Source organism: Dromiciops gliroides, chromosome 3 (assembly GCF_019393635.1).
Source record: "Dromiciops gliroides isolate mDroGli1 chromosome 3, mDroGli1.pri, whole genome shotgun sequence".
Lineage (NCBI taxonomy): Eukaryota > Metazoa > Chordata > Mammalia > Microbiotheria > Microbiotheriidae > Dromiciops > Dromiciops gliroides.
In genome coordinates, this window is record NC_057863.1 from 47,745,326 (window position 1) to 47,758,064 (window position 12,739).

Here is a 12,739-nt window from a genome sequence, read left to right on the forward strand (position 1 = left end):
GACAAGTTACTTAACCCTCATTGCCCCACAAAAAAAGAAAAAAAAAAGATTGAGTTAAGATCCTACTATGTGGGGGCAGCTAGATAGCACAGTGGATAAAGCACCGGCCCTGGATTCAGGAGTACCTGAGTTCAAATCCGGCCTTGGACACTTGAGACTTACTGTGTGACCCTGGGCAAGTCACTTAACCCCCATTGCCCCGCAAAAAAACAAAACAAAACAAAACAAAAAACCAAGAAGATCCTACTATGTGTCAGACACTGGGAGTACAAAGATAAAAATAGAAAATTCCTTTCCTCAAGGAGTTTTTACTGAGAGAGGTACACAATTAAGGAGAATACAAGATATGGAGTGACCAAGGCAAAGGAAAGATTCAAAATGCCCTAAGAAAATGTGTAGATGTGGAAGAACACTTCCAGGTGGAAGAAGAGGGTGAGGGGTCAAAGGTAAAGAATCCAGAAAGGCTATTTATAGGTATCAATGTCCTAAGCCTTGAAGGAAGGGCCTGGAGTCTAGAGGAGAGATTAAAGCCAGATATGTGATTTGGGAATGACTTACATAGGGGTAATCATTGAAGTCATCACAATTGAATAGCATGAATAAGTAAATGAATATAAAAACATTTATTAAGCCTTTAGCAAGATGTACAAAAAGACAATCATTGCTCTCAAGAAATGTGCCTTTCTAATAAGAGGAAACCAAATATATAAGGGAGTGATAGCCAGGGAGGAGAATCTGGGACTTTAGAACCACAGACAAAGTGAATGACATCAAAAGTCAATTGGTTGAGATGTCCTTGCTTGGAATGGTGGTATCAATTTGATCATTGTAGAGAAGACAAGATCGTTGTGGGTTCATTGTTTCTTCCCATAAAATATCTCTTTAAAGGTTCTCTTCTAATAAGACATAAGACATCAAAATCATACATGATTCCTAGATGTGAGATTCAAAATTGGATATATGGAGCATTAACCCCCCCCCCTTTTAACTTTTCCCTTTTATATCTATCTATCTATGTATCTATATATCTATATATCTATATCCCAGACCACTAAGAAAAAGAAGCCTCTGAGCTTTAATCTGTGAGGGATTAGTTGTTGTTTTTTTTTTTTTTTTTAGGGCAGGGAGGGTAGTGTCAAGTGTCTGAAGCTTGTAACGATTGGAATGATGGCACCTGCTGGAGACTTACTGTAGAAAAGCTGCGCCATGAAGTGAAGGTCTCTGAGGGTAAGAACATGCATCTTTTCTTTGGCGTCAGGAAGTGACGTTTGCTAGTGGGAGGAAGAAGGAGGAGCCTGGCGCTCTGACAAGCTCTTTCCTGTGGACTCTGGCGGAGAGTGGAGCTAGAAATGAGCTCTCCCTTTAATAGATAGATGAATGTAGGCCTTTCTCTCTCTCTTTACCAAATTCTTATTCTTCTTAATAAATACTTAAAAGCCTAACTCTTGCTAAAGCTTATAATTTATTGGCGACCACTCATTAGATATTTTAGACAGACTAGCTAGAATTTTAGCCTTCAACAGGCTGGATTTGAACTCAGGTCTTCCTGAATCCAAAGCCAGAGCTTTATCCACTGTGCCACCTAGCTGCCCCCGAGGGATTAGTTTTTATTGCTTGGGAATTAATTAGACAACAAAAGGTGTTACCAATTAGGGAAATAGGGAAGTAGAAATACAGATGAATGACCTTAGATCTAAACTTAGTCTATTTTCCTTTATAAAACTCATCGAATCCCAAACTGCCCACCAAGCCAAAAACCAGCATGCCCAGAGCCGAACACCAACCATGTTTTTCTCAACTCCTCTCACCTGCCGGCATGCCACCATGGCTAAGTTTAGCAGCCAGAGAATGCCAACTTCTGTTCCCGCCCTCACTTTTTGTTGTTGTTGTTTGTTTGTTTGTTTTTTTTAGTGAGGCAATTGGGGTTAAGTGACTTGCCCAGGGTCACACAGCTAGTAGGTGTTAAGTGTCTGAGGCCGGATTTGAACTCAGGTACTCCTGACTCCAGGGCCGGTGCTCTATCCACTGCACCATCTAGCTGCCCCACCCGCCCTCACTTTTAAGTTCGTGTCGCGGAAGTTCCTCACATTTGAGTTTTCCTCCCAAAAGGGACGGTCCTTCAAAAGCTGCTTCAGAAGCATGCGCAATCTCTCAAATGATTTAGCTAAAACTTCCAATATTAATCTTTGCCACAAATAATTTTTACCACATAGAAAATGTAATGACAGAAATCACATCACTTGATGACCTTCTGATTATTAATACCAAGTGAATCTTAAAACAGGGAGATGCTTGACATCTCTAGGGATTCCCTATGAAATAGATGTTTTCAGATGACATGGCAGTGGTCACATTGAAGAGACTCCTGGATCAAGTTTTTCTTTCCACTATGTTTTATAAGGTGTTTGTTCATTTTGGAAATTTCCACCTCCTCCTTGCTATAATTAATAATCTGAGAATGTATCTGGAAGATGGCAAGCAGGAAGAAGAAGAGAGGAAAAGAAAGAAGACAGGTCCAACAAACTTCAGCTGGAGGTGATGTGTGTGAACATTGGAGGAATGGTGGTTCAAAACTTAGTCGGAAGAATGGCAGATGGAGAAGTCTCTCTCTGTGCCTGCCCCTGTCCTTGACTCCATTCCATCAGTCCATAGTGATGAACAAGAGATGAGAGCAATCAGAAAAGATCACTACGTAGAACCCAACCACCCTGGAATATGGGTGAAGAGCAGAATGGGAGCATAGGATTGAGCCAGAAGACACCTCGGAAGCCATCCGGTCCAACACACTTATTTTACAGTTGAAGAAACTGAGATCCAAGGAGGCTTCATGATTTGTGCAAAGTCACACAGGTAGACAGTATCTGAATCTATGCTCTCTGACTCCAAAATGAGTAGTCTTTCCAATGTCTCAGACAGCAACAAAATAGTGGGTACAAAAAAGAAAGAAGGAAAGAAAGGAAGAAAGAAAGAAAAGAGAAAAGAAAAGAAAAGAAAAAAGAAAGCAACTGGAAGAAGAGCATTATCCTGATTTCTCAGCTGACTGAGTGGGTACTTGGCCTTCTGAGGAGCCATGAATACTCAGCTCCCAGTAGGAGAGGTTAATTGGGAGGTCTGAGTCTAAGCACCTTAACTGGGATGTGGGTCTCCTGAGTTTGAGGCATGCCTACAGATAGGTTTGGTGTTTCCTATGTTAGAGGAGAATCATGAGCCACCTTTATAATGGTGGTTTTTTAATAAATTTGATTTTTTCACCAGATCCCAGTGGCCATTATCTATTAGCCCCCCAAGGCATTGTCTCTCCTTCCTTAATGAATTCAGTGCCTGATGCTCAGTCTATCATAGAGAGCTTGGCATTTGCCCTAAGTGCCTCCTAGTGTAGGGTAGAGGTCATAACAACCAGAGAATGGCAGTACCCTGGGCCTGATGTTGAACAAGGTAAGGAAAATATCCAGCACCCCCTGGTGGTAACTTAGGCACAGCCTAACATTTCAGCCCAAGGGTGTCAAACTCAAATAGAAATGAGAACCGCTAATCCATCTATAAGAATCTCTGGGGGTCATACATTGACTTAATTTTAAATTTTAATATTACTTATGTTTTATTGTGTTTTTATTTATTTTCTTAAATATTTCCCAATTACATTTTAAACTACATTTTAATTTAATTTAAATAAAATTACATTTTAATTCAAGAGTATTGTGGGCTGCATGGAACCTTTGGGCCCCGTTTTTGGGACCTCTAGAATCTAGCCATCCAAGACCCTGAAGCCTAACCTTTTCTTCCCTTATGTTAACTATCACTTCCAGTTTCATGCCATCTGCAAATCTGAACAGTGTGAAGTCATTGACAAAGCCACTATCTCCAGATAGGCCCTCTAGAATACAAAGAGTTAATTAGAAGGGATGATGCATTAGCCTTTAGTACCTTAACTCAGCTTATTTTACCACTTCCTTAAGAGAAAGCTGAGCTATTCAGGAGGACCTGAGTTCAAATCTGGCCTCAGACACTTGACACTTACTAGCTGTGTGACCCTGGGCAAGTCACTTAACCTTCATTGCCCCACAAAAAAAAAAATTAAAAAGAGAGAAATCTGGGTTCCAAGGGAATAAAACCCATGACTGGAACATTTTCATGAGGTCTTTAGAATAAAGTGTATAAAACCCATAACCTGGAAACGCTAGGTCTGAGTAAATAATCAGTGCTTTCCACTCAAAATCAGCTGTCTTTGACCCCATTCAGAATTTTCTCTGGGAATTTCAGAGTCCAACTCAAATATAGTTTACCTATAGGTTTTCATAGATCCTGTGCAAGTCCTCAAGGTAACAATGCAAATCGGGTAAAAGGGGAGCCTTTATTTCACTCCACTGAAAATACAGGAAAAAAAAATCACATGAAGGATTGATTCAGGGTGGGCCAAAAGTCACAAAGGAGTCTGACATTTTAAAAACTTTTTGAAAATTCTTTTTTATTTCTTTTTCACCATTTATGAGATATGATTTTTCACATGTAATGTAAATCCATTTCCTATATATGCTATATATGATGCTATGGTATTTTACATTTTAAAAAAGGAGTTATTGAATATTCGTGATTTTTGGCCCACCCTATATTAGCCTATAAACAACATGTAAGGGAGTGATAGCTAGAGAAAGTGGTTTTAGTCTGAGGAATCCCAGGGATTATGACTGGAGCTATAGAGCAAGTGGCTCTTTCCAGTAGCAATAGTGGTATTGATTCAAAGAGCAGGAGGTTAGAATGCAAGGTGGGGCGGTGCTATGTATGTCATGTTAGAGCAGATGCCAAGATGCTTGCTCTGGGTAGGCCCTGGTTTGCTCATAGATAGCTGGATGGGACATGAAGCACGGTTGGGGGAAGGAGCCAAACTGAATAGAGTGGGTTGAGTTTTCACTCTCTCGTGCAGACGTCAATCCTAGTACTCCAGCTGTGGGACCATGTAGGTCGTCTTTTCCTCCCCGAGAAGCTGCCATTGTCCAGGCACTCTCCTTTTTCTTACTAAAAGTCAAATTCTAGTAACTTTGAGTTACTAAAAAGGCAACCCTCACATGGGTACTACCCAGTATCTGCACTTCTCTCTCTAGAAATCTGAGACCCCGAACTCTCTAGGAAGTCAGTGGTGGCCTGGAAATGCCTCCTTCTCTATCCAGGGGCTGGGGTCCAGGAACTCCCGGTCCTCTCTCACTACCTCCGGTTTTTGTCATCCTTGGGACCAAAATACAGCCCCCCGAGCGACTGAGATAATTGATCAGTTGCGTTCTTAAGGAGTATCATGGGATCATGAACCCCTTTGGCAGTCTTGTGAAGGACAGTTGAGGGAAATGCTAAATTTCGGTTAAGAAATTAGTGAAAATAAAGCTGTATTTTGTTTTCCCATCCAAGTTCACAGAATCCTTGAAATCTAAGGACTTCAGATTATAAACCCTTTGCCCTAGACAGTTGGGCCAATCCCCAGTCAACTCTCAGATCTCTAATCTATACTTTTTCTGGAGTCTCTCTCTCTTTTTTTTTTTTTTTGGTGAGGCAATTGGGGTTAAGTGACTTGCCCAGGGTCACACAGCTAGTGTAACGATTGGAATAATGCCACCTGCTGGATACTTACTGTAGAAGAGTTCTGCCCATGAAGCAAAGGTCTTTGAGGGCAAGACCAGGCTTCAGGAAGTGACGCGGACTAGTGGGAGGAGGAAGGAAGAGACTGGCGCTCAGGCTCGTTTTTCTTTCCTCTGGACTCTGGCGGAGAAGGGAGCTAGAAATGCGCTCTCCCTTTAATAGATAGGAATCTAGGCCTTTCTCTCTCTCTTTACCAAATTCTTATTCTCCTTAATAAATGCTTAAAAGTCTAACTCTTGCTAAAGCTTATAATTTATTGGCGACCACTCATTAGATATTTTAGACAGTTTAGCTAGAATTTTAGCCCTTAACAGATGGCTGACCACGAAGAGGAAAGCTAAACCTGTCTTCTGATCTTCTGGTTGGGTAAGAAATTTCCCCTACCCTTTAAACTGCTAAGTACTGGCGCACTGGCTGTTTTCCCTTTAAATTTTTTCGAATGGACCTTTTAAACTCCCTAATTACCCTATTTTTGATTTTAGTCTGTTTAACCAGACAAATGGGAGATAAGATCATGTTAATGCTTTGTTTTTGTGGATTTTCTATTTTTCTTTTTATTTTTGTTAAAAGAGCCAGCAACTTACTCACACAAGGAAATATCTCTCCCTCTCCCAACCATGCTTTTTCAGAGAAACCTGAAGAGATTCCCGCAGCTTTTCCCAGTTCTAACAGTAATTGTTGCTCTAATTTTGCATGCCTGGAGGCAATGACCCACCCTCTAGTAGCTTTTAATCCCCTAGCGCCTGGAGGCAAAGTGGGGGAAGAGGAATCCAGGCCTGAGTTCAAAATCAAGTCTGATTCAAATTGCGCTGGTCCCTCCCCTCCTCTCCAAACCCCACCCTCTACTCCTCCCATGGCCAAGCCCATTGCTTCCCCTGCCTGGGAAGTCCAGAGAACTGATGCTCATGCTCAACTTTCTCTAACTACATTTGCAGCTTCAGGCTCAGCCCTTTCCCAGCCTGGCTGTGCTTCTGAGACAACCTTAGAAAGCCCTTTAAATTCCAGATATGCTTGTTTTGTTCATAATTTTGCTAACCTGCTTTTGTCTTTAATTAGTAATCTTATAAAGCATTTGTATGGTGAAAAGACTGACAGACAATATAGAGGGGTTAAAGAAGAAAAACTTAAGCTGAATAAGAATGACAATCATCACCATAGTTCAAGACTCTGCTTCTTTTGCCATGGAAGGGTACATATTTTACAGAAATGTAGAAGTAAGCAGCAAGGTATTGATATGAGTATTGGGGATTTTAGATATCGGAATCAAAAGTGTTCTGAATTCACTCAGAGTAATAATGTCAGTTCAGAGGTTACATAGGATTTCTATGCTGTTATATATACATTTTGAAATTAATGGTATGGGTTTATTTTCATAGAGATTTTCATGCTTTTGAGATTGTGTCTTATACTTAGTTTTTAAAACAAGGAGAATATTTGTAAAAGCTTTTTAGTCATGTGATCAAGTTTATATTTTATAATACTCTTTAAGTTCATGTTCATTTAGATTTCCTTAGTTTGAATTTCACTGTCTTTTATTGTTCCATGTGTATTTTCTTCTATTCATTTATCTAATTTTGAAAAAATTGCAAGATGGTTTTGATTTCATAATACAGTGTTAATTCTAGGAGTATTGTGCTCCCATATTCTGAGTTGTTTGTTTTTGTTATTTTTTCTCAACTGATTATTTGATCAAACTCTTTAAAGCATTTCCCTGGCAAATTGTTTGCCATGGCAAGTGTAAATTGATTCTAGAAGTATTATTTTTGATAAGCATATTCCAAAAAAAAAAAAAAAAAGAGGGGAACATTTGTAAAAGTTTTCTTTTTTCAAAAAAAAAAAGTTCTTTGAGATTCTGTTGTGCTTTAACTTGTATTTAAGTATGTTCTGATTTTTCACAAAAGTAATTGTATACTAAGTAAAAAAAGGGTATTATTTGAAATTGTTGCATAATTATATATTATATTTTGAGTCAAGATGTATTCACATTTTTTGCAATCATTTATTATCCTCAATTTTTAAATCCATATGAGACTTGGATTATGGGAACTTATCATTTAAGACATTAATTGCCTTTATTCTGAGTTATCAGATGCCAGTTGGCCAAGATGCCATCCAATCACAAGAGGAATACATGCAAAGAGCAGACATTGAACTGTTACATGAGGGGAGACATGCACGAAGTTAAGGTATGGCCGAGGGAACGGCTTTTGACAAATGTTGAGGTTGGATTCTCTTGGTTTAATATTTATTTTATTTTTCCCCACAATATTGTACAGATGGCTGGAAGTATTCATCCCACCCATCTCACTTCTACACCTGGCTTCTATGCTCCCTCCTATATGCCTGATGCCATGGACATCTCAATCCCATGCATCTGATTAAGTCTGACTCAGTTTCTTCCAATATGTTCGGTGGCTTGGACATATATTCCATCCACCTATTTTAAGCCTGGCATACTGTATGAGCAGTACATATTGCTCAAGTGTGGGAATGCTCATATCCCATCATTTCTCTGTTCTTTTATGGTAACCCCCATAATTATCTCAGGTGTCATGATAAATACAGTGTTGAATTTGGCCTTGACACCTGTTACCAATTATATTAGATTTTTTAATTTCTCATAATGGCATGAGGATAATTAGGCAGATGATGCAAAAAGTGATGAAACAAAGATAAAAAATTTATTTTTAATAATTAATATCGCAGCAATTATCTTCTCAATTACCCTCCATAAGGGGGGGACTATAGTAATATTATAATTTTAAAGAATGGTTCAATTTTTGTTTTATTATATGTTTCATGTGTAACAACTAAGATTCTGAATTCCCTTAGACATGTTTTTGAGAACTTTCATTGTTTGATTTGATTATTGACAAAGCTATTTTAAAGTTGTGTTAAGCTCAATTTTGTAGGAAATTTCCTGGCTGATTACCAGCATCCATACCTCAACCCCTGAAAAGACTTCCATTCCACGACTACACCTAGAGGACATCTGAGAAAAGACTTTCAGAGACTTTAAATGAACAGTTTTGATTTGTTTTTGTTGTTTTTTTTTCTCTTTCTGTTATAATATACACCATCTGTAACATGTATTCTCTGCAGAGGCCCTCCCTTTGCAAGACCAATGTCAAAGCGTCGGTTCATGAGGACAAAAAAAAAAAAAATCGCCCCTCTGGACAAAACTTTCCTCTCTTCCTTTTCTATATTGTTGTTCACATATTATTAGTTAGCAATAGTTATTATATTGTTTTTACTGTTCCGTCAAGGAAACATTTTGTTTCTTGAGGAACAACAGGGGGGACTGTAACGATTGGAATAATGCCACCTGCTGGATACTTACTGTAGAAGAGTTCTGCCCATGAAGCAAAGGTCTTTGAGGGCAAGACCAGGCTTCAGGAAGTGACGCGGACTAGTGGGAGGAGGAAGGAAGAGACTGGCGCTCAGGCTCGTTTTTCTTTCCTCTGGACTCTGGCGGAGAAGGGAGCTAGAAATGCGCTCTCCCTTTAATAGATAGGAATCTAGGCCTTTCTCTCTCTCTTTACCAAATTCTTATTCTCCTTAATAAATGCTTAAAAGTCTAACTCTTGCTAAAGCTTATAATTTATTGGCGACCACTCATTAGATATTTTAGACAGTTTAGCTAGAATTTTAGCCCTTAACACTAGGAAGTGTTAAGTGTCTGAGGTCGGATTTGAACTCAGGTCCTCCTGACTCCAGGGCTGGTGTTCTATCCACTGCACCACTTAGCTGCCCTCTGGAGTCTCTTAAAAGGCAAAAAAGGCCAACTTTGAAATAGATCATTCCTGCCCCCTTATGTAAGCAAATGGACACAAACCATGTCTTTGAATTTCAACAGTGCAACCCAATCATCTCATCCCCAGTGATGTGACTTAAGGAGATGCCCTCATCCTTAATGATACACCAAAAATTATATCCCAATACGTGTCCCCAAATCTTCTCAGTGGGCATGTCCAGAGGCTCCACTGGAAGATACAAAGCTCCAAGCAAAGGTTTTATTTATTTTTTTTTTGTTTTGGGTTGTTTTTTTTTTGATGGGGCAATGAGGGTTAAGTGATTTGCCCAGGGTCACACAGCTAGTAAGTGTCAAGTGTCTGAGGCTGGATTTGAACTCAGGTCCTCCTGAACCCAGGGCCAGTCCTTTATCCACTGTGCCACCTAGCTGCCCCTGAGCAAAGTTTTTAAACAATTAATTTGATCATGAAACTGATGTCCCTTACTAACCCTGTACAGGTACAGCTGAGAAGGCGGACCTGGTTGGGACAGCATGAAAAAACTACATGAGTGGAGTAGGGAATGGGTCACTCAGAGTAAGAAAGAGCTACCAGCAGCTATTGGCCATCTTCAGACAAAAGCTTTGTCTTCAATATGATGGCTAATCACAAGATCCTACATATAGTTCTAGAAAATACCTTAGAAGCCAGTGAGTCCACCTCCTTCATTTTTCAAATAAAGAAATTAAGACTCAGAGAGACCAAGTTAACTTGTATGTGGTGACACAGGTTATAAGTAGTACGGGCAGGATTCAAACCCATATTGCCTAATTCCAAATCAAGCACTCCATCCACAGTGAACATTCTCTCTGTGGAAAAGGTTGATATTGCTTGACCAGACAGCCATTCTTTTTTTTAAAATAAAATGAGGGTAAAGGGGTTTGCTTTCATGATCCCTCCCAACTCTCAATCCATGATTTTTAGGTAGTGAGCCATGATATCCTTAACAATATACCACAAAGCATCCATGAATACATCTGTATCTCTGCACCTTGGTATACACGCAGTAATTCACTGGGCAGGGTCCTGGCACTCTGAGACCACAGGATTTAGAAGTGGAAGAGGTTATTTAGTTCTGTCCTCTAACTTTAGGAATGAGGACACATGACACCTAGAGAACTGAGGACATTTGCCTAAGAAAGCATTGCTTCTAAATGATGGGGTCAAGAAAAGAATTCAGGTTTTTGTCCCTCTTTTTATTTTACTTTTCAAGTGGGGCAATGAAGTGACTTGCCCAGGGTCACACAGCTAGTAAGTGCCAAGTGTCTGAGGTTGGATTTGAACTCAGGTCCTCCTGAATCCAGGGCCAGTGCTTTATCCACTGCGCCATCTAGCTGCCCTCTCCTGAGCTTCCTTAAACCAAAGAATGCATGTAATCTGAATGTGTTCCCAAAGGATCAATCTTTGACCAGGAAGTGAATTCCACAGAATTCTCAATATTTATTTAATGTTTGGTCCTGGCCAGTGATGTCCTGCGGAAGGAATTCCATTTGCCAATGCTAATGAGCACCTGCTCCATCTCAGAGAGTTTCCTGGAAGTCCTGAGAAAAGTCACACAACCGATATGTTGGAGACAAGCCTTGACCCCAGCCTTTCCAACTCTTAAGTGAGCCCTCAAGTACCACACCTGGCTGCCTCTTTTTATAAACCAAACTTATATAAGGGTGTATGTGTGTATATGTATTTGCACACATGTATGTATACATACACGTGCATTTCATATGTGATATTGGGAATCTTACCTAGGCTTATGTATGCATGTGTAATCTTCAATGTGCATACATGCAAATGTAATCATGTGTGTGCTATACACTCAGTGTCTATAGATATATAGACATGTAGGTATGCATAGATAATCTATATTATACATATTATGCAACGTGTAGATAAATATATAACATGCACACAATTAAAGATATGCATATAATACAGGTGCCATATATGTGCTTATATTTATATATACATATAATCATATGTACATATGTCAGGAGAAGTGTCTAATTGTTAGAAAGTATATTGGACGCTTTTATAGGATTTTTATATAGTACAATGTTATGTAAGCACCTATATATAATATATGTATATATTCATGGATAATATGTATACTCATGTATATATCCTATGTATGCTCATATATATTTCCTAGATGTTTATATCTTATATAAGCTCATGTATATTTCCTATGTGTACATACACACATGAACTCATATGTTTTTCTCATGTCTGCACACACGTGTATCTTTGTCCTGACTAAGCTCCCAACATACCTTCTAGCAATAGGAGAAACTTCTCCTGGCTTGTTTTGAACTCCCAAGCTGGAATTTCTCTCCAAGTAAAAACTCTCAGACTACTGAGGGCCTGATACCAACCTTTAATCTTCAAAACTTTCATTCTGAGGCACCTTCAGAGAAATGGTGTGGTACCACGGATAGAATGTGCACCTTAGATAAAGGAAGACCTGGTTCCAGCCCTGCCTCTGAGACTTACTGACTGTATGACATTGGGCGAGTTGTTTAATGTTCCTGGGCCTCAGTTCCCTCATTTGTAAAATGGGAGTAAAAATGCAGGCCATAGAAAAAACCCAAAACCAAAACAAAACAAAAAGACGTAGGCCATTCTTCACAGAGCTGTCTCAGTGCTCAAATGTGGACAAACAATTTTGCAAGCCTTCAAACCCAAGATAAATGTCAGATATTGGTATTATTATATTCCTTGTCCCTACTCTTCCCCTATACACCACACACCACACACACACACACACACACACACACACACACACACACACACACACATGCATACACGCCCCAAGTCCTTTGGGATTAATTAGTTATCCATCTGCACTCCAACCCTGACTCCAGCATGAGTCAGAGGCTGCAGACCAGTATTATTTTAGGTGGAGCATTTCCTTTGGAGTCAACACATCCCCCAGTAGCAGGCACCAGGCCTACGGATTTCCTCCTCTCTCTGGTGGAGAACAGGAAACAGAGTCCAGAAGAAGCCAAGCACCATGGTAGGCCTGCCCGCCCCAAGTCCTTCTGGGGAAGGTAAAAAAGCGGCGAACAAATGCAGATTTAGTCAGGATTCCTTGGCAAGAAAATGACCGTTTACTGGAGGAGAGTGACTCTTTTTGGGCTATTTATCAACGGGCTCCAAATTTGTACCCACAAATCATCTAAGGCAGGATTTGTAGTAGGCAGAGGAAGGGAGGGAATCATACTCGACGGCTGTGTCCTAAGATGAAAAGAAAGGTCAAGGACCTTTCCAACACCCTCCTTCCAACCATCTTCCCAGTTTATAGACTTGGGTTTACCTCCCACATTTGG